The sequence below is a fragment of the Hyla sarda genome, chromosome 1, assembly GCF_029499605.1.
Source record: "Hyla sarda isolate aHylSar1 chromosome 1, aHylSar1.hap1, whole genome shotgun sequence".
NCBI lineage: Eukaryota > Metazoa > Chordata > Amphibia > Anura > Hylidae > Hyla > Hyla sarda.
In genome coordinates, this window is record NC_079189.1 from 363,519,748 (window position 1) to 363,539,023 (window position 19,276).

Genomic DNA, 19,276 nt, shown 5'->3' on the forward strand with positions numbered 1-19,276 from the left:
CTGGTAATTGGTTCTGAAGCCCCCAAAATGTCATCAAAAATAGGAAAAAGTGAGGATTAAAGAAAAATAAGTAGATAACTAATACAGATAAAACAAATCCTTACATATAAAAGTAAGAAAGATCTGCTGGTAGCTGTAAATCACTGTCTATGTCAGTGTTTCCCAACCAGGGTGCCTCCAGCTGTTGCAAAACTACAACTCCCAGCATGCCTGGACAGCCCTGGGGGCGCTAAATCCCGGCGGCCCCTGCGTTTTAAAGTTAACGCGGGGGCCGCGGCAGAGAGAAAAGATTTTTCGGGACACAGGGATGTCCCGAATGTGACGGGGCCCGGAGCAGGTGCTCCATGAGCGCCAATGATGATCCGGCCCTGCTAGGAGTTACAATTAGCACCCACAAGACAGGAGACTGCTATAGGTGAAGCCCAATTCTGCCATTTGCCTGCAATGTTACAATTTGTACAAGTCTTCAGATGCTCCATGAAAAGTAATAATGATAATCCAATTAAATCAGAACAGGAAATAACAGGACAAATATATATTGGTGAATAAATGTGATTTACAACTTTATAAGGTGGTAATACAAAAATAAGTCAATGACATTTCTTGAATAAGTTGCCTGATTTGACCTGTCTAGCTATTGGTAAATTGAATCATTGACTTTACATTGATTTTCTTGGGCTTTCATTTCTCCTTTCATCCTAACCATGTCATTCAAAAAACTGAAGAAAAAAAAAGAAGACTGCCAATGAATGTTAGAGCCAACTTTGTCAATAAGTAAAACCTTTAATAAATCGGAAGCTGGGCACACACTCAACAAGATGTTCCACATGACGGTTTTATGTGACAGTTTATTACACAATGAGGGGGCTGCATCTGGTTTGTTAAGAATTCACAGGATGTTTTGTGCTTTTTATTGTTTATGGCAGGAAAAGTAAAATCTTATATTAAATGTTTTGACCATTGGGATTGTTTTTAGTCATCAATCTGTCTAATCATTAATTTAACAAATAACTCCAACCCTAAACAGGTTTGTTTTTTATTTGTCTAAGATTGACTGCCCATCAGTATTATAGTATACGTTTATAGATCAGAGCTTAATTTTAGTTTTTTATGCACATATCAAAGGGGTACTCCTTAAGGACCAGGCCATTTACACCAGAGCATTTTTTGCAATTCTGACCACTGTCACTTTAAACATTAATAACTCTGGAATGCTTTTACTTATCATTCTGATTATGAGACAGTTTTTTCGTGACATATTCTACTTTAACATAGGGGTAAAATTTTATGGTAACTTGCAACCTTTCTTGGTGAAAAATCCCCAAATTTATATGAAAAAAATGAAAATTTTGCATTTTTCGAAATTTGAAGCACTCTGCTTCTAAGGAAAAGGGATATTAAAAAAAATTTTTTTTTTGGTTCACATATACAATATGTCTACTTTATGTTTGCATCCTAAAATTTATGAGTTTTTACTCTTGGAAGACACCAGAGGGCTTCAAAGTTCAGCAGCAATTTTTACATTTTTCATAAAATATTCAAACTCACAATTTTTCAGGGACCAGTTCAGGTTTGAAGTGAATTTGAAGGGTCTTCATATTAGAAATACCCCACAAATGAAACCCAATTTCTCTCGAGTAAGCACATACCTCATATGTCTATGTAAAGTGTTCGGCGGGCGCAGTAGAGGGCTCAGAAGGGAAGGAGCGACAAATGGTTTTTGGGGGGCATGTCACCTTTAGGAAGCCCCTATGGTGCCAGAACAGCAAAAAAAACTACATGGCATGCCATTTTGGAAACTAGATCCCTCGGGGAATGTAACAAGGGGTAATGTGAACCTTAATACCCCACAGGTGTTTCACGACTTTTGCATATGTAAAAAAACATTTTTTATTTTTTACCTAAAATGCCTCGTTTCCCAAAAATTTTACATTTTTAAAAAAGAGTAATAGCAGAAAATAACCCACAAAATTTGAAGCCCAATTTCTCCCGATTAATAAAACACCCCATATGGGGGTGAAAAGTGCTCTGCTGGCGCACTACAGGTCTCAGAAAAGGAGTAGTCACATTTGGCATTTTGGAAGAAAATTTTGCTCTGGGGTGCATGCCGCATTTAGGAAGCCCCTATGGTGCCAGGACAGCAAAAAAAAAACACATGGCATACCATTTTGGAAACTAGACCCCTTGGGAAACGTAACAAGGGGTAAAGTGAACCTTAATACCCCACAGGGGTTTCATGACTTTTGCAAATGTAAAAAAAAAATTAAAAAAATTACCTAAAATGCTTGTTTTCCCCAAAATTTTACATTTTAAAAATGGTAATAGCAGAAAATACCCCCCAAAATTTGAAGCCCAATTTCGCCCGATTCAGAAAACACCCCATATGGGGGTGAAAAGTGCTCTGCTGGCGCACTACAGGTCTCAGAAGAGTCGGAGTCACATTTGGCTTTTTGGAAGCAAATTTTGCTCTGGGGGCATGCCACATTTAGGAAGCCCCTGTGGTGCAAGGACAGCATGAAAACCCCACATGGCATACCATTTTGGAAACTAGACCCCTTGGGGAACGTAACAAGGGGTAAAGTGAACCTTAATACCCCACAGGGGTTTCACGATTTTTGCATATGTAAAAAAAAATAATAATTTTTACCTAAAATGCTTGGTTTCCCAAACATTTTACATTTTTACAAAGGGTTAAAGCAGAAAATACCCCCCAAAATTTGAAGCCCAATTTCTCCCGATTCAGAAAACACCCCATATGGGGATAAAAAGTGCTCTGCTGGTGCACTACAGGTCTCAGAAGAGAAGGAGTCACATTTGGCTTTTTGAAAGCAAATTTTGCTCTGGGGGCATGCCGCATTTAGGAAGCCGCTATGGTGCCAGGACAGCAAAAAAAAAAAAAAAAACACATGTCATACTATTTTGGAAACTAGACCCCTTGGGGCACGTAACAAGGGGTAATGTGAACATTTATACCCCACAGGTGTTTCATGACTTTTGCATATGTAAAAAAAATATATATATTTTTACCTAAAATGCTTGGTTTCCCAAAAATTTTACATTTTTAAAAAGGGTAATAGCAGAAAATACCCACCAAAATTTGTAACACAATTTCTCCCGAGTACGGCGATACCCCATATGTGACCCTAAACTGTTGCCTTGAAATACGACAGGGCTCCAAAGCGAAAGAGTGCCATGCGCATTTGAGGCCTAAATTAGGGACTTGCATAGGAGTGAACAAAGGGGTATTCTACGCCAGTGATTCCCAAACAGGGTGCCTCCAGCTGTTGTAAAACTCCCAGCATGCCAGTCATCTGGCAATACTGGGAGTAGTTGTTTTGCAACAGCTGGAGGCTCCATTTTGGAAACAGTGGCGTTCCAGACGTTTGTCATTTTTATTGGGGAGGGGGGCTGTTTGGGGGTATATGTATATTTTTATTTTATTTTGTGTTAGTGTAGTGTAGTGTAGTGTTTTTAGGGTACAGTCGCACGGGCAGGGGTTCACAGTAGTTTCTCGCTGGCAGTTTGAGCTGCGGCAGAAAATTTGCTGCAGCTCAAACTTGCAGCCGGATACTTACTGTAAACCTCCGCCCATGTGAGTGTACCCTGTACGTTCACATTGGGGAGGGGGGAACATCCAGTTGTTGCAAAACTACAACTACCAGCATGTACGGTCTATCAGTGCATGCTGGGAGTTGTAGTTTTGCAACACCTGGAGGCACACTGGTTGTGAAACACCGAGTTTGGAAACAAACTCAGTGTTTTGCAACCAGTGTGCCTTCAGCTGTTGCAAAAGCTACAACCCCCAGCATGTACAGACGGTGGAAGGGCATGCTGGGACTTGTACTTATGCAGCAGCTTGAGGCATACTACTTTGGCTGGGGATTGTAGTTATGCAACAGTTGGAGACACGCTGGTTTGCTACTTAACTCAGTGTTTCACAACCAGTGTGCCTTCAGCTGTTGCAAAACTACAACTCTCAGCAGTCACCGACAGCCAATGGGCATGCTGGGAGTTGTAGTTATGCAGCCAGCAGATGCACCACTACAACTCCCAGCATGCACTTTAGCTGTTTGTGCAAGCTGGGAGTTGTAGTTATGCAACAGCTGAAGGTACCCTTTTCCATAGAAAAAAATGTGCCTCCAGCTGTTGCAAAACTATAAGTCCCAGCATGCCCATAAGGGAATGCTGGGAGTTGTGGTGGTCTGCCTCCTCCTGTTGCATAACTACAGGTCCCAGCATGCCCTTTTTGCATGCTGGGAGCTGTTGCTCACGTCCAACTGCTAATTCACGCTGCAGGTCAGTCCCTCGCCGCCGCCGCTTCTGGGGCCCCGATCCCAACAGGGACGCCGGGGATCGTGGCCCCAGCTGCCGGGGTCCTCTTCCCGCACCCGATCACGTCCTCCGGAAGAGGGACAGAGCGGGTTGCGGGAGTGACACCCGCAGCAGGTGCCCTGATTGGTCAGCCGGTAAACCGACCGACGAATCAGGGCGATCGTGAGGTGGCACCAGCCACCTCACCCCTGCTGGCTATGGCTGTTCGGGGCCATCAGAGACGGCCCCGATCAGCCAATAATTCCGGGTCACCGGGTCACTGGAGACCCGATTGACCCGGAATCCGCCGCAGATAGCTGGGCTGAATTGTTCAGCGATCTGCAGCCATCGCCGACATGGGGGGTCATCATGACCCCCCTGGACGATATGCTGCGATGCCTGCTGATCGATATCAGCAGGCATTGGGCACCGGCTCCGCTCCAGTTGGCTGCGGGGGGCCGGGAATGGACAGGACGTACTCCTACGTCCTCGGTCCTTGAGGACTCGGAAACGGGGGCGTAGGAGTACGTCCATTGTCCTTAAGGGGTTAAAACTTCTCCCCTATCTAACAGATAGGTGTATAATTGTGGGGGGTCCAAGCACTGAGTGAGATCAACCCCTATCGCAATCTCCAAAACGGGCCCTGGCTCTCCCTGTGCATGGAGGGGTGGGGTCTATATAAGCACCGTAGATACACAGCCGCGTTTCTCGTGATATGCAGTAAAATATCACCATTTTTGCCACAATGATGGAAAAGTCATGGCAAAAACTGAAAAAGCAAAATACAAGGAGGCTGTGTTGCCTACAATCCTCCTGATGACGGTGATTATTCACTGAAACATGTAGAGGGGGCATGTAATGGTTAATTTTAATAACATGCCAGTATATGCCTAATTTCTTTTTCTTTTAGATATATTCCACTTGTATATGATACTAATAAGTGGTGAATCCACTGGGTGACAAATCATTTATGGCATAAAGGCATAGAATTTTAACAGTCACTTTTGAGTACTATTTCAGCTATATATTCAGTTCATGTTATTGTAAATGTTCTAATAAATGTTAAGTTTTAGGGCTATCTCCTAAAAGGGAGTTCTGTACCCCTGACATTGCGTTCTGGGGTAATTGTGTTTATGTGATTATCGAATCCCGGATTGTCCTGGGGAATATTGTGTGTGGTGCATTAGTATTCCGCACAGAAATTCTGCCGCAGCATAGTCCCATTGATATAAATGGTATTCTGCTGCACTGTGCATATGGCAAAATTTCCACGCCATGTTTCTGGTATGGAAATTCAGGTTCTGGCATCCGCAAAAAGAAGAGTCGAATCTTTCTGCATAGTCTGAGCGGAAATGCATTGCCGTCTATGAGAGGGCACATTTCCGAGCAACTCTAGCACGGCATGTTCTACTGTTGCTCCGCTGTCGGTGGAATGTCTGCACGGAAATCGGTGGAAATTTCACCATGTGAACATAACCTTAGCCTTGCAATCAGATGACCAAGTTAGAGTAATAAAACACATGGATGCAGCTGTGCTGGAATAAAACAAATGGTTAGTTTGCCATATTTTCAAACTTTTTATTACTTCCTATTTAATACAATAAAATCAAATACTGTACACAATAAAAGCATTATAAAATCATATAAAAAAAACATGTCTACATTTTTTTGGGGAAAGTGAATTACATGGCTGATAAGATATCAGTGAAGTTGCACAAAAGTAAAATATTAACTTAAAATTGCTATTAAAGTGTAGTTAGGCAAGATAAGCGTATGCACTATTACATAAATGAGGATAATCTGTAATAATGGTTTCTGGTAGAAATTGAAGAGCTCATGTGTAAGAGCAACTTTCTATATATACGGAACATTTAGCAATATTAAAGCGTACCTGTCATGGTGCAAAAAAAAAAAAGTGATATGTTACTCGGTACCTGATCCTGATCATGTGAATATCATTTTTATGTGTCTAGGACCTATATATCCCTAGCAAATAGCATTTATATGTTGCTCACTTGCTTTTTGTTCTTGCCTTGTGGAGGGGGCGTGTCCATCTCTCTCCCTCACTGTGGATGACTCATCTGCTTTTAGGCAGGGAGCAGCCTGGCAGTCTGCAAATCACTGCACAGTAGTTTTTATGCTTACATTTTCTATCTGTTCCTAGTAAAGCTGGATGCTAATCAACATAGCTGCCACTATGTGTGTCATTCAGCTTTCGCAGACTGATCAGCTTCTTTGTTATTTAGGGGTCAGAGAAAGCTTTGGCTGTTCGAGCATGCTGGGAGCTGTAGTTTTGCATTGCAACAGCTGGAGCGGCAGTGTTTGTACAGCACTGTGTTAGAGCAGTGTTGCCTTTAGCTGTTGCAAAACTACAACTCCCATTATGGAAGTTGTAGTTTAGGAAAAGCTGAAGGCTGTAGTGGTGCAATGGGGATTAAAGAGATTTTTTAAATAACAATTGAATATTTTGAAGAGATTAACAAATTTAATGTGCCAGCAGCATGAGGAGATCACATGGCAGCACAATGGCACAGCCTGGAAGTGGCGGTAGCCTATCTCGGCCGCAGAGCAGCTCAGTGACAGAGCATTGGCTTTATGTGCGTAGCAATACCTATTATTGAACCTAATACTTGTAACACTCACGTTTCAGAAGATAGGAACACCGGTGGATGCGGATCTGCTGGACCTGTGTGGCAGATGACTTGGACCGTACCAGGGAGCCGAGTCTAAGGTGCTGCTGGTTTTCACCAGAGCCTGCCGCAAAGCGGGATGGAATTGCTGCGGCAGGCAGCACCCAGGCTGCTACCGCTGGCATGGCTGGACCACACAGGCGTCTGAGGAGATGCGAGGCACAGGAGGGATGAAGCAGCTCGTAGTCTGGATAGCAGAAGGTCAGGGCAGGCGGCACAGTAGCGTAGTCAGGACATAGCAGAAGGTCAGTAGACAGGTGGCAGAGGAGCAAGGTCAGATCACAGAGTAAAGGATCAGATACACGGCAAGGCAACTTGGCAAATCGGTGAAGAAATCCATGGCAATATGGGACCAGGGAGTCTCTGGAATGGGTAAAGTCTGTAAGAGTCCTGCAGGTCTCTGTCGAGGGGTTTTGTCACGGGCACAAGTTTCACAGGAACGAACAAAATCAGGAACATCACGTTCAAGATGGGGCCACCAGTAGTGCCGGGAGATAAGAAGTAGAGTCTTGCGTATTCCAGGATGTTCTGCTGTCAAGGAAGAATGACCCCATTTCAGTACCTTGCATCTCAATCTGGCGGGCACAAAGGATTTTCCCGGAGGAACTTGCTGAATTTCAGCAGGTGAGGCAGGATTGAGAAGAACCTTCCAATAAATGTTGCCATTCCTCCAAAGCTTACTTGATAGCGAGGAGTTCAATGGAGCAGTTCCTCTCAGCATGGAGAGAAGAACCCACAAGTTACAGTCTTGCCCATGGCGTTTTTCTGAGTAAGAACGGCACCCGCTCCAATAGATGAAGCATCAATCTCCAAAGGAAAGTGCCTCTCCGGATCAGGTCTTGTAAGCATGGGAGCAGAGACAAATGCAGACTTTAAACAGGAGAAGGCCTCTTCAGCCTCTTGAGGCCAAGACTTTGGATTAGAAGCCTTCTTAGTGAGAGCCACAATTGGAGCAACCAAGGATGAAAAATGTTGGATAAATTTAAGATAATAGTTAGCTAATCCCAGAAAGTGTTGAATAGCATGTAGGCCCGAAGTACGAGACGGTCAAAAAGTTCTGAGATAAGAGGTAGTGGATAACGGTTCTTGACTGTGATTTTCCCCTGTAGTCAATGCATGGACGGAGTGAGCAATCCTTCTTTCCAACAAAGAAGAAACCTGTTCCGGCAGGAGAAGAGGACTTATGGATAAATCCATTTTGGAGATTCTCCTGGATATACTCAGCCATGGCTTTGGTCTCAAGAACCGATAGAGGGTATATCCTTCAACAAGGAGGAGTGGTAACAGGCAGAAGATATATAGGGCAGTTGTAATGTGTAATAAACAGCGCTCCGGCCGGACATACCGGCCGTGAGCGCATCTCTCCCCATATGTCGGCTCCAGGCGGGGCTGGGATTTGCATCGCTGGACGCACCCGCATGCGAGTCCCAGCCCGTCACTCACCTCTGTCCCCAGCCTCTGTCTCTCAGCTCCTAGCGCGCGCCCCTGCCTCCTAGCGCGCGTGCCGGAGCTTTGAAATTTAAAGGGCCAGTGCACCCGTAATCAGTATTAACACCTGCACCATTATTATAAGTTTTAGCACCTCCCTAGTACCCTTGCCGGATCTTTGTTTGCCTTGTGCCTTAGAAAAAGCAGTCTTAGTGTTTCCTTGCCGTGTACCAGACCTTTGTATTCCGTGACCCGACCGTGTTTCTAGCCGCAAGCCTATTGACCTTCTGCTACCCTTCTGACTACTCTCCTGTGCTGCCTGACCTCTAGCCAGCCTGACTACGTCCTGCCTATTCCTTCGGTGCCACGCTTCACCTCAGCTGCCTGTGTGGTCGAGTCGTGCCAGGGGTAGCGACCTGGGTGTCGCCTTGTGAAAACCAGGTGACACCTTAGACTCCGCTCCCTGGCACGGCCCGCATCATCTGCCACACAGGTCCAGCAGATCCACTACATCACCTGCTCCAGACTACCGTGGAACTACGGATCTACTACTCCCTGGGTACCTGCCGTCTGTGGTGAGTCTTACAGTAAGATCCGGCCATGGATCCCGCCGAGGTACCTCTGCCTGAGGATTCGGATCTCTCCTCCGAAGTGGTCCATCGGTCGCCACAGTTGGCCCATCAGGCGCAGCAATTAAATCAACTGTCCGCCATGGCGCAGCTACTTCTGAATATGCAGCAGCAGTCACCATCAGTTCCTGCAGCTCCTACAGCATCTAAGCTTCGTCTTCCCCTTCCCACGAAGTTTGATGTAGATCCTAGGCAGTGTAGGAGCGTTATAACGCAGTGCTCCTTGCACCTGGAGCTCAAGGCGGATCAGTTTCCTATGGAGCGTGCTATGGTGGCCTTTGTGATCAGCCTCTTGTCTGGAAAGGCCCTGGCCTGGGCTTCTCTGCTCTGGGATCGTAGCGATCCAATTACCTTGAACCTCATGGCTTTCCTGGCTGAATTCCGCAGTGTTTTTGAAGAACCCACACGTGTTTCCTCTGCCGAGTCTGCGCTTCTTAACCTGAGTCAAGGGACCTCTGTGGAAGACTATGCAGTCCAGTTTCGTATCCTTGCTTCTGAATTGGCATGGAACGACGAGGCCTTGTGTGCTATAATAAAGGACTTTCTAGTAGCATAAAGGACGCTCTTGCTGCTTGAGATCTTCCGTCTAACCTGTGTGAGCTGATCCATTTGGCCACACAAATTGATTTACGTTTGTCCGAAAGACAGGAGGAGCTCCTAAAAGAAAGTGGATTTTCTGAAAAGGATATGCCAGAGGATCATTCTCGCCTCACCCAGGAAGAAAGATACAGACGTCGCAGCAAGAATTTGTGCCTATACTGTGCCAGTCCGGAACATTTTCTCAAAGACTGCCCTATCAAGACCGGATCCAGGAAAACCTTTTGCCTTGGAGGTTGATGCTTCCTCCATCGGAGCAGGCGTCATTCTTACCCAGAAAAATGCCAAGGGTAAAACTGTGACCTGTGGGTTCTTTTCTAAAACCTTCTCGCCTGCGGAAACTACTCCATCGGAGATCGTGAACTGCTTGCTATAAAGCTCGCCTTAGAGGAGTGGCGACACCTGTCGGAAGGATCTCCTCATCCGATCAGTATTTATTCTGACCACAAGAACCTCCTGTACCTTCAGTCAGCTCAACAGTTGAACCTACGTCAGGCAAGGTGGTCGATGTTCTTCTCCCGGTTAAATTTTTTCATTCATTTCAGTCCAGCTAATAAGGATATGCCCTCTCCAGATCTTCTGATGTGGTGGGTTTGGATCCAACTCCAAGACACATTATCCCTCCTGATCGTCTGATTTCTGCAGCCCCTGCCGATCTTCTACAGCAACCTCCTGGTAAAACTTTCGTACCAGTCAGATTGAGACGCAAAGTTCTAAACTGGGGTCATTCTTCCTTATTGGCTGGCCATCCTGGAATACGCAAGACACTTCTTCTTATCTCCCGACACTATTGGTGGCCACATCTGAAACATGATGTCTCTGTATTTGTGCGTTCCTGTACCACTTGTGCTCGAGACAAGACCTCCCGACAGAGACCCGCGGGACCTTTGAAGCCGTTGCCCATCCCTGAGATTCCATGGACTCACATTGCTATGGATTTTATTACCAACCTTCCATCATCACACAATAACACCGTCATCTGGGTTGTGGTTAGAGATGTCGCAAATTGTTTGCCGGCGAACAGTTCCCGGCGAATTTCGCATGATCGGGTTCGCCGGGCGAACATATGTGAAGTTCGATCCGCCCCCTATACTTTAACATTGCAGTAAACTTTGACCCTGTGAGTCAGAGTCAGCAGACACATTACAGCCAATCAGCATCAGTCCCTCCCTTCCAGACCCTCCTACCTCTTGCACGGACGCCATTTTAGCCTCATTCAGCATGCTGCAGGCTAAGCAAGTAGAGGGTTAGAGAAGCTGCTCCTGCTGTATAGGGAAAGCGATAGCTAGGTTGCTGCTAGGTGGTGTATTCAGGGTCCAGTTTACTCCTAAAGCACTAGAGTAACATCTGCTTTAAGGACAGCACCCAAAAAAGCCCTTTTTAGGGCTGAAAGAAGGGAACCGCTGGTTAAAAGGGGTACTCCAGAATCAAACTTAAGTTCCTTCAAGCAACTATCTACTACAGTATTCAAAGGGCTGAAAGATATCAGTCCGTTAGTCTTGCAACAGCTGGAGGCACCCTGGTTGGGAGGGAACCGCTGGTTAAAAGGGGTACTCCAGAATCAAACTTAAGTTCCTTCAAGCAACTATCTACTACAGTATTCAAAGGGCTGAAAGATATCAGTCCGTTAGTCTTGCAACAGCTGGAGGCACCCTGGTTGGGAGGGAACCGCTGGTTAAAAGGGGTACTCCAGAATCAAACTTAAGTTCCTTCAAGCAACTATCTACTACAGTATTCAAAGGGCTGAAAGATATCAGTCCGTTAGTCTTGCAACAGCTGGAGGCACCCTGGTTGGGAGGGAACCGCTGGTTAAAAGGGGTACTCCAGAATCAAACTTAAGTTCCTTCAAGCAACTAACTACTACAGTATTCAAAGGGCTGAAAGATATCAGTCCATTAGTCTTGCAACAGCTGGAGGCACCCTGGTTGGGAGGGAACCGCTGGTTAAAAGGGGTACTCCAGAATCAAACTTAAGTTCCTTCAAGCAACTAACTACTACAGTATTCAAAGGGCTGAAAGATATCAGTCCGTTAGTCTTGCAACAGCTGGAGGCACCCTCGTTGGGAGGGAACCGCTGGTTAAAAGGGGTACTCCAGAATCAAACTTAAGTTCCTTCAAGCAACTATCTACTACAGTATTCAAAGGGCTGAAAGATATCAGTCCGTGTGTTTTGCAACAGCTATAGGTACCCTGGTTGGGGACCACTGCTTAAAAGGGGAACTCTGCTGGCAAGCTTTTTTTCTTTAAAGCAACTAACTACTACAGTATTCAAAGGGCTGAAATATATCAGTCCGTGTGTTTTGCAACAGCTGGAGGCACCCTGGTTGGGGACCACTGCATAAAAGGGGAACTCCACTGGCAAGTTTTTTTGCTCGTTGTCACACTAGTGCAAATCAGATTAGGTGTGATAGTTGTGCAAATTAAAAAAAAATACCTATTTTGGCTGTTAAATAAAATCATCCGTCACTGTTAGTTCACGTCACAGTTGCCATTTTTCCTGCCTGCAGGGCAAATTGTGTCACCCTATTGCAAATCACATTAGGTGCGACAGTTGCGCAAATTAAAAAAATACCTTTTTTGGTTGTTAAATAAAATCAGCCGTCACTTTTAGTTTACGTCACAGTTGCCAGTTTTTTTGCCTGCAGGGCAAATTGTGTCACACTAGTGCAAATCACATTAGGTGTGACAGTTGTGCAAATTAAAAAAAAATACCTATTTTGGCTGTTAAATAAAATCAGCCGTCACTGTTAGTTCACGTCACAGTTGCCATTTTTCCTGCCTGCAGGGCAAATTGTGTCACCCTAGTGCAAATCACATTAGGTGTGACAGTTGCGCAAATTATAAAAACAAAATACCTTTTTTGGCTGTTAAATAAAATCAGCCGTCACTGTTAGTTCACATCACAGTTGCCATTTTTCCTGCCTGCAGGGCAAATTGTGTCACCCTAGTGCAAATCACATTAGGTGCGACAGTTGCGCAAATTTTAAAAAATACCTTTTTTGGTTGTTAAATAAAATCAGTCGTCACAGTTAGTTCACATCACAGTTGCCAGTTTTTTTGCCTGCAGAGCAAATTGTTTCACCCTAGTGCAAATCACATTAGGTGCGACAGTTGCGCAAATTAAAAAAAATACCTTTTTTGTCTGTTAAATAAAATCATCCGTCACTGTTAGTTCACGTCACAGTTGCCATTTTTCCTGCCTGCAGGGCAAATTGTGTCACCCTAGTGCAAATCACATTAGGTGCGACAGTTGCGCAAATTAAAAATAAATACCTTTTTTGGCTGTTAAATAAAATCAGCCATCACTGTTAGTTCACGTCACAGTTGCCATTTTTCCTGCCTGCAGGGCAAATTGTGTCACCCTAGTGCAAATCACATTAGGTGTGACAGTTGCGCAAATTAAAAATAATTACCTTTTTTGGCTGTTAAATAAAATCAGCCATCACTGTTAGTTCACGTCACAGTTGCCCTTTTTCTTGCCTGCAGGGCAAATTGTGTCACCCTAGTGCAAATCACATTAGGTGTGACAGTTGTGTAAATTTAACCAAAAAAATGACAGACAGAGGAAGGCCCCCCTGCAGGGGCCGTCGTGGTGCTGGGATTCCCTTTGGCCTTAGAATGGCCAGTGTTCAGAGGCCACGTACCCTGAACCCCCAAAGTTCTGAGGACTTAGTTGAATGGCTATCACAAGACACCCAATCTACTACTAAAGCTTCCGCTCGGAACCTTGACGCACCGTCCTTCTCCTCCTCTAGCTTAGCTTTGGGCACCTCTCATGCTACCACTTGTCCGCCTGCCGCCACCACCAACACTAGCACTAGTGTTGCTCGCGAATATTCGCAATTCGAATATTATTCGCGAATATCGCATATGTGGAGGCAGAGACTCAGCCTGTTTCTTGCAGAATACATCAGAGAAATTTTGGTAAGGTGGAGGCAGACCAGGCAAAGGAGCGGGACGAAAAACAACTTTAGGCTGGACTGGACTGAGACAAAGATTTTGACAGAACTGTCCCCGGCGAATAATTTCCCCTGTTCTTGTCACGATGCCGGCTGGCAGGAGGTGGATCCTCTGTGCCAGAGAGGGATTGGCGTGGACCGTGCTAGTGGACCGGTTCTAAGTCACTACTGGTTTTCACCAGAGCCCGCCGCAAAGCGGGATGGTCTTGCTGCGGCGGTAGTGACCAGGTCGTATCCACTAGCAACGGCTCAACCTCTCTGACTGCTGAAGATAGGCGCGGTACAAGGGAGTAGACAGAAGCAAGGTCGGACGTAGCAGAAGGTTGGGGCAGGCAGCAAGGATCGTAGTCAGGGGCAACGGCAGGAGGTCTGGAACACAGGCTAGGAACACACAAGGAAACGCTTTCACTGGCACAATGGCAACAAGATCCGGCGAGGGAGTGCAGGGGAAGTAAGGTATAAATAGGGAGTGCACAGGTGAACACACTAATTAGAACCACTGCGCCAATCAGCGGCGCAGTGGCCCTTTAAATCGCAGAGACCCGGCGCGCGCGCGCCCTAGGGAGCGGGGCCGCGCGCGCCGGGACAGGACCGACGGAGAGCGAGTCAGGTACGGGAGCCGGGGTGCGCATCGCGAGCGGGCGCCACCCGCATCGCGAATCGCATCCCGGCTGGAGGCGGTATCGCAGCGCACCGGGTCAGTGGATCTGACCGGAGCGCTGCAGTAGCGAGAGTGTAGCGAGTGCTCCGGGGAGGAGCGGGGACCCGGAGCGCTCGGCGTAACAGTACCCCCCCCCCCCTTGGGTCTCCCCCTCTTCTTAGAGCCTGAGAACCTGAGGAGCAGACTTTTGTCTAGGATATTGTCCTCAGGTTCCCAGGATCTCTCTTCAGGACCACAACCCTCCCAATCGACCAAAAAAAAAGTTTTCCCTCTGACCTTCTTGGAGGCCAGTATCTCCTTTACGGAGAAGATGTCCGAGGAGCCGGAAACAGGAGTGGGAGAAACAAGTTTGGGAGAGAAACGGTTGATGATGAGTGGTTTAAGAAGAGAAACGTGAAAGGCATTAGGAATACGAAGAGAAGGAGGAAGAAGAAGTTTGTAAGAGACAGGATTAATCTGGCACAAAATTTTGAAAGGACCAAGATAGCGTGGTCCCAATTTGTAGCTAGGGACACGGAAGCGGACATATTTAGTGGAGAGCCATACCTTGTCTCCAGGAGAAAAAATGGGGGGAGCTCTTCTTTTCTTATCAGCACACTTCTTCATGCGTGATGAAGCCTGTAAGAGAGAATTTTGGGTCTCTTTCCATATGGTGGAAAGATCACGAGATATTTCATCCACAGCGGGCAAACCAGAGGGCAAGGGAGTAGGGAGGGGGGGAAGAGGGTGACGGCCGTACACCACGAAAAATGGGGATTTGGAGGAAGATTCAGAGACTCTGAAGTTATACGAGAATTCGGCCCATGGTAGAAGATCTGCCCAGTCATCCTGGCGGGAGGAAACAAAATGCCGTAAATAATCACCCAGGACCTGGTTAATTCTTTCTACTTGCCCATTGGATTGAGGATGATATGCAGAAGAAAAGTTTAATTTAATCTTGAGTTGTTTACAGAGAGCCCTCCAGAATTTAGACACGAATTGGACGCCTCTATCCGAGACGATCTGCGTGGGCAACCCGTGAAGACGAAAAATGTGTACAAAAAATTGTTTTGCCAACTGAGGCGCTGAAGGAAGACCAGGAAGAGGGATGAAATGTGCCATCTTGGAGAATCGATCAACGACCACCCAAACAACAGTGTTGCCACGGGATGGGGGTAAGTCTGTAATAAAGTCCATACCAATCAGAGACCAAGGCTGTTCGGGGACAGGCAGAGGATGAACAAGACCAGCGGGCTTCTGGCGAGGAGTCTTATCCCGGGCACAGACAGTGCAGGCTCGCACAAAATCCACAACATCCGTCTCCAGAGTCGGCCACCAATAGAAATGAGAGATGAGTTGCACGGATTTCTTGATGCCCGCATGACCTGCGAGATGGGAGGAGTGAGCCCATTTGAGGATTCCGAGGCGTTGGCGTGGAGAGACGAAGGTCTTCCCTGGAGGAGTTTGCCTGATGGAGGCTGGAGAAGTGGAGATCAGGCAGTCAGGAGGAATGATGTGTTGCGGAGAGAGCTCTACTTCCGAGGCATCCGAGGAACGAGAGAGAGCATCGGCCCTAATGTTCTTATCGGCAGGCCGAAAGTGAATTTCAAAATTAAATCAGGCAAAGAACAGAGACCACCTGGCCTGGCGAGGATTCAGCCGTTGGGCAGACTGGAGATAGGAGAGGTTCTTGTGATCGGTGTAAATAATAACTGGAAATCTTGATCCCTCCAGCAGATGCCTCCATTCCTCAAGTGCTAATTTAATGGCTAGTAGCTCTCGATCCCCGATGGAGTAGTTCCTCTCCGCCGGAGAGAAGGTCCTAGAAAAAAAACCACAAGTAACAGCATGCCCGGAAGAATTTTTTTGTAGAAGGACCGCTCCAGCTCCTACTGAGGAGGCATCAACCTCCAATAGGAAGGGTTTAGATGGGTCCGGTCTGGAGAGCACGGGAGCCGAAGAAAAGGCAGACTTGAGCTGTTTAAAGGCGTCTTCCGCTTGAGGAGGCCATGACTTAGGATTGGCATTCTTTTTGGTTAAAGCCACGATAGGAGCCACAATGGTGGAAAAATGTGGAATAAATTGTCTGTAATAATTGGCGAACCCCAAAAAACGTTGGATAGCACGGAGTCCGGAGGGGCGTGGCCAATCTAAGACGGCAGAGAGTTTGTCTGGATCCATTTGTAGTCCCTGGCCAGAGACCAAGTATCCTAGGAAAGGAAGAGATTGACATTCAAACAGACATTTCTCCATTTTGGCATAAAGTTGATTGTCACGAAGTCTCTGAAGAACCATGCGGACATGCTGGCGGTGTTCTTCTAGGTTGGCAGAAAAAATCAGGATATCGTCCAGATATACAACAACACAGGAATATAAGAGATCACGAAAAATTTCATTAACAAAGTCTTGGAAGACGGCAGGGGCGTTGCACAGGCCAAAGGGCATGACCAGATACTCAAAGTGTCCATCTCTAGTGTTAAATGCCGTTTTCCATTCATCCCCCTCTCTGATGCGGATGAGATTATAAGCACCTCTTAAGTCCAGTTTGGTAAAGATGTGGGCACCTTGGAGGCGATCAAAGAGTTCAGAGATGAGAGGTAGGGGGTAGCGGTTCTTTACCGTGATTTTATTAAGACCGCGGTAGTCAATGCAAGGACGTAGGGAGCCATCTTTTTTGGACACAAAGAAAAATCCGGCTCCGGCAGGAGAGGAGGATTTGCGGATAAAGCCCTTTTTTAAATTTTCCTGGATGTACTCAGACATAGCAAGAGTCTCTGGGGCAGAGAGAGGATAAATTCTGCCCCGGGGTGGAGTAGTGCCCGGGAGGAGGTCAATAGGACAGTCATAAGGCCTGTGAGGAGGTAGAGTCTCAGCTTGTTTTTTGCAAAAAACATCCGCAAAGTCCATATAGGCCTTAGGGAGACCGGTTACAGGGGGAACCACAGGGTCACGGCAAGGAGTACTGGGAACCGGTTTAAGGCAGTCCTTGAAACAAGAGGGACCCCAACTCTTGATCTCCCCAGTGGACCAATCCAGGGTTGGGGAATGGTGTTGAAGCCAGGGTAGTCCAAGGAGAATTTCGGAAGTGCAATTGGGGAGGACCAAAAACTCAATTTTCTCGTGATGAGGTCCGATGCACATTAGGAGGGGCTCCGTGCGGAAACGTATTGTACAGTCCAATCTTTCATTGTTAACACAATTGATGTAGAGGGGTCTGGCGAGACTGGTCACCGGGATGTTGAACCTGTTGATGAGAGAGGCCAAAATAAAATTTCCTGCAGATCCGGAATCCAAGAAGGCCATAGTAGAGAAGGAGAAGGTAGAGGCCGATATCCGCACAGGCACAGTAAGACGTGGAGAAGCAGAGTTGACATCAAGGACTGTCTCACCTTTGTGCGGAGTCAGCGTACGTCTTTCCAGGCGGGGAGGACGGATAGGACAATCCTTCAGGAAGTGTTCGGTACCGGCACAGTACAGGCAGAGATTCTCCATGCGGCGTCGTGTCCTCTCTTGAGGTGTCAGGCGAGACCGGTCGACCTGCATAGCCTCCACGGCGGGAGACACAGGAACGGATTGCAGGGGACCAGAGGAGAGAGGAGCCGGGGAGAAAAAACGCCTCGTGCGAACAAAGTCCATATCCTGGCGGAGCTCCTGACGCCTTTCGGAAAAACGCATGTCAATGCGAGTGGCTAGATGAATGAGTTCATGTAGGTTAGCAGGGATTTCTCGTGCGGCCAGAACATCTTTAATGTTGCTGGATAGGCCTTTTTTAAAGGTCGCGCAGAGGGCCTCATTATTCCAGGATAGTTCTGAAGCAAGAGTACGGAATTGTACAGCGTACTCGCCAACGGAAGAATTACCCTGGACCAGGTTCAACAGGGCAGTCTCAGCAGAAGAGGCTCGGGCAGGTTCCTCAAAGACACTTCGAATTTCCGAGAAGAAGGAGTGTACAGAGGCAGTGACGGGGTCATTGCGGTCCCAGAGCGGTGTGGCCCATGACAGAGCTTTTCCAGACAGAAGGCTGACTACGAAAGCCACCTTAGACCTTTCAGTAGGAAACTGGTCCGACATCATCTCCAAGTGCAGGGAACATTGAGAAAGAAAGCCACGGCAAAATTTAGAGTCCCCATCAAATTTATCCGGCAAGGATAGTCGTAGGCCTGAAGCGGCCACTCGCTGCAGAGGAGGTGCAGGAGCTGGCGGAGGAGATGATTGCTGAAGCTGTGGTAGTAGCTGCTGTAGCATCACGGTCAGTTGAGACAGCTGGTGGCCTTGTTGCACTATCTGTTGTGACTGCTGGGCGACCACCGTGGTGAGGTCGGCGACAACTGGCAGAGGAACTTCAGCGGGATCCATGGCCGGATCTACTGTCACGATGCCGGCTGGCAGGAGGTGGATCCTCTGTGCCAGAGAGGGATTGGCGTGGACCGTGCTAGTGGACCGGTTCTAAGTCACTACTGGTTTTCACCAGAGCCCGCCGCAAAGCGGGATGGTCTTGCTGCGGCGGTAGTGACCAGGTCGTATCCACTAGCAACGGCTCAACCTCTCTGACTGCTGAAGATAGGCGCGGTACAAGGGAGTAGACAGAAGCAAGGTCGGACGTAGCAGAAGGTCGGGGCAGGCAGCAAGGATCGTAGTCAGGGGCAGCGGCAGGAGGTCTGGAACACAGGCTAGGAACACACAAGGAAACGCTTTCACTGGCACAATGGCAACAAGATCCGGCGAGGGAGTGCAGGGGAAGTAAGGTATAAATAGGGAGTGCACAGGTGAACACACTAATTAGAACCACTGCGCCAATCAGCGGCGCAGTGGCCCTTTAAATCGCAGAGACCCGGCGTGCGCGCGCCCTAGGGAGTGGGGCCGCGCGCGCCGGGACAGGACCGACGGAGAGCGAGTCAGGTACGGGAGCCGGGGTGCGCATCGCGAGCGGGCGCCACCCGCATCGCGAATCGCATCCCGGCTGGAGGCGGTATCGCAGCGCACCGGGTCAGTGGATCTGACCGGAGCGCTGCAGTAGCGAGAG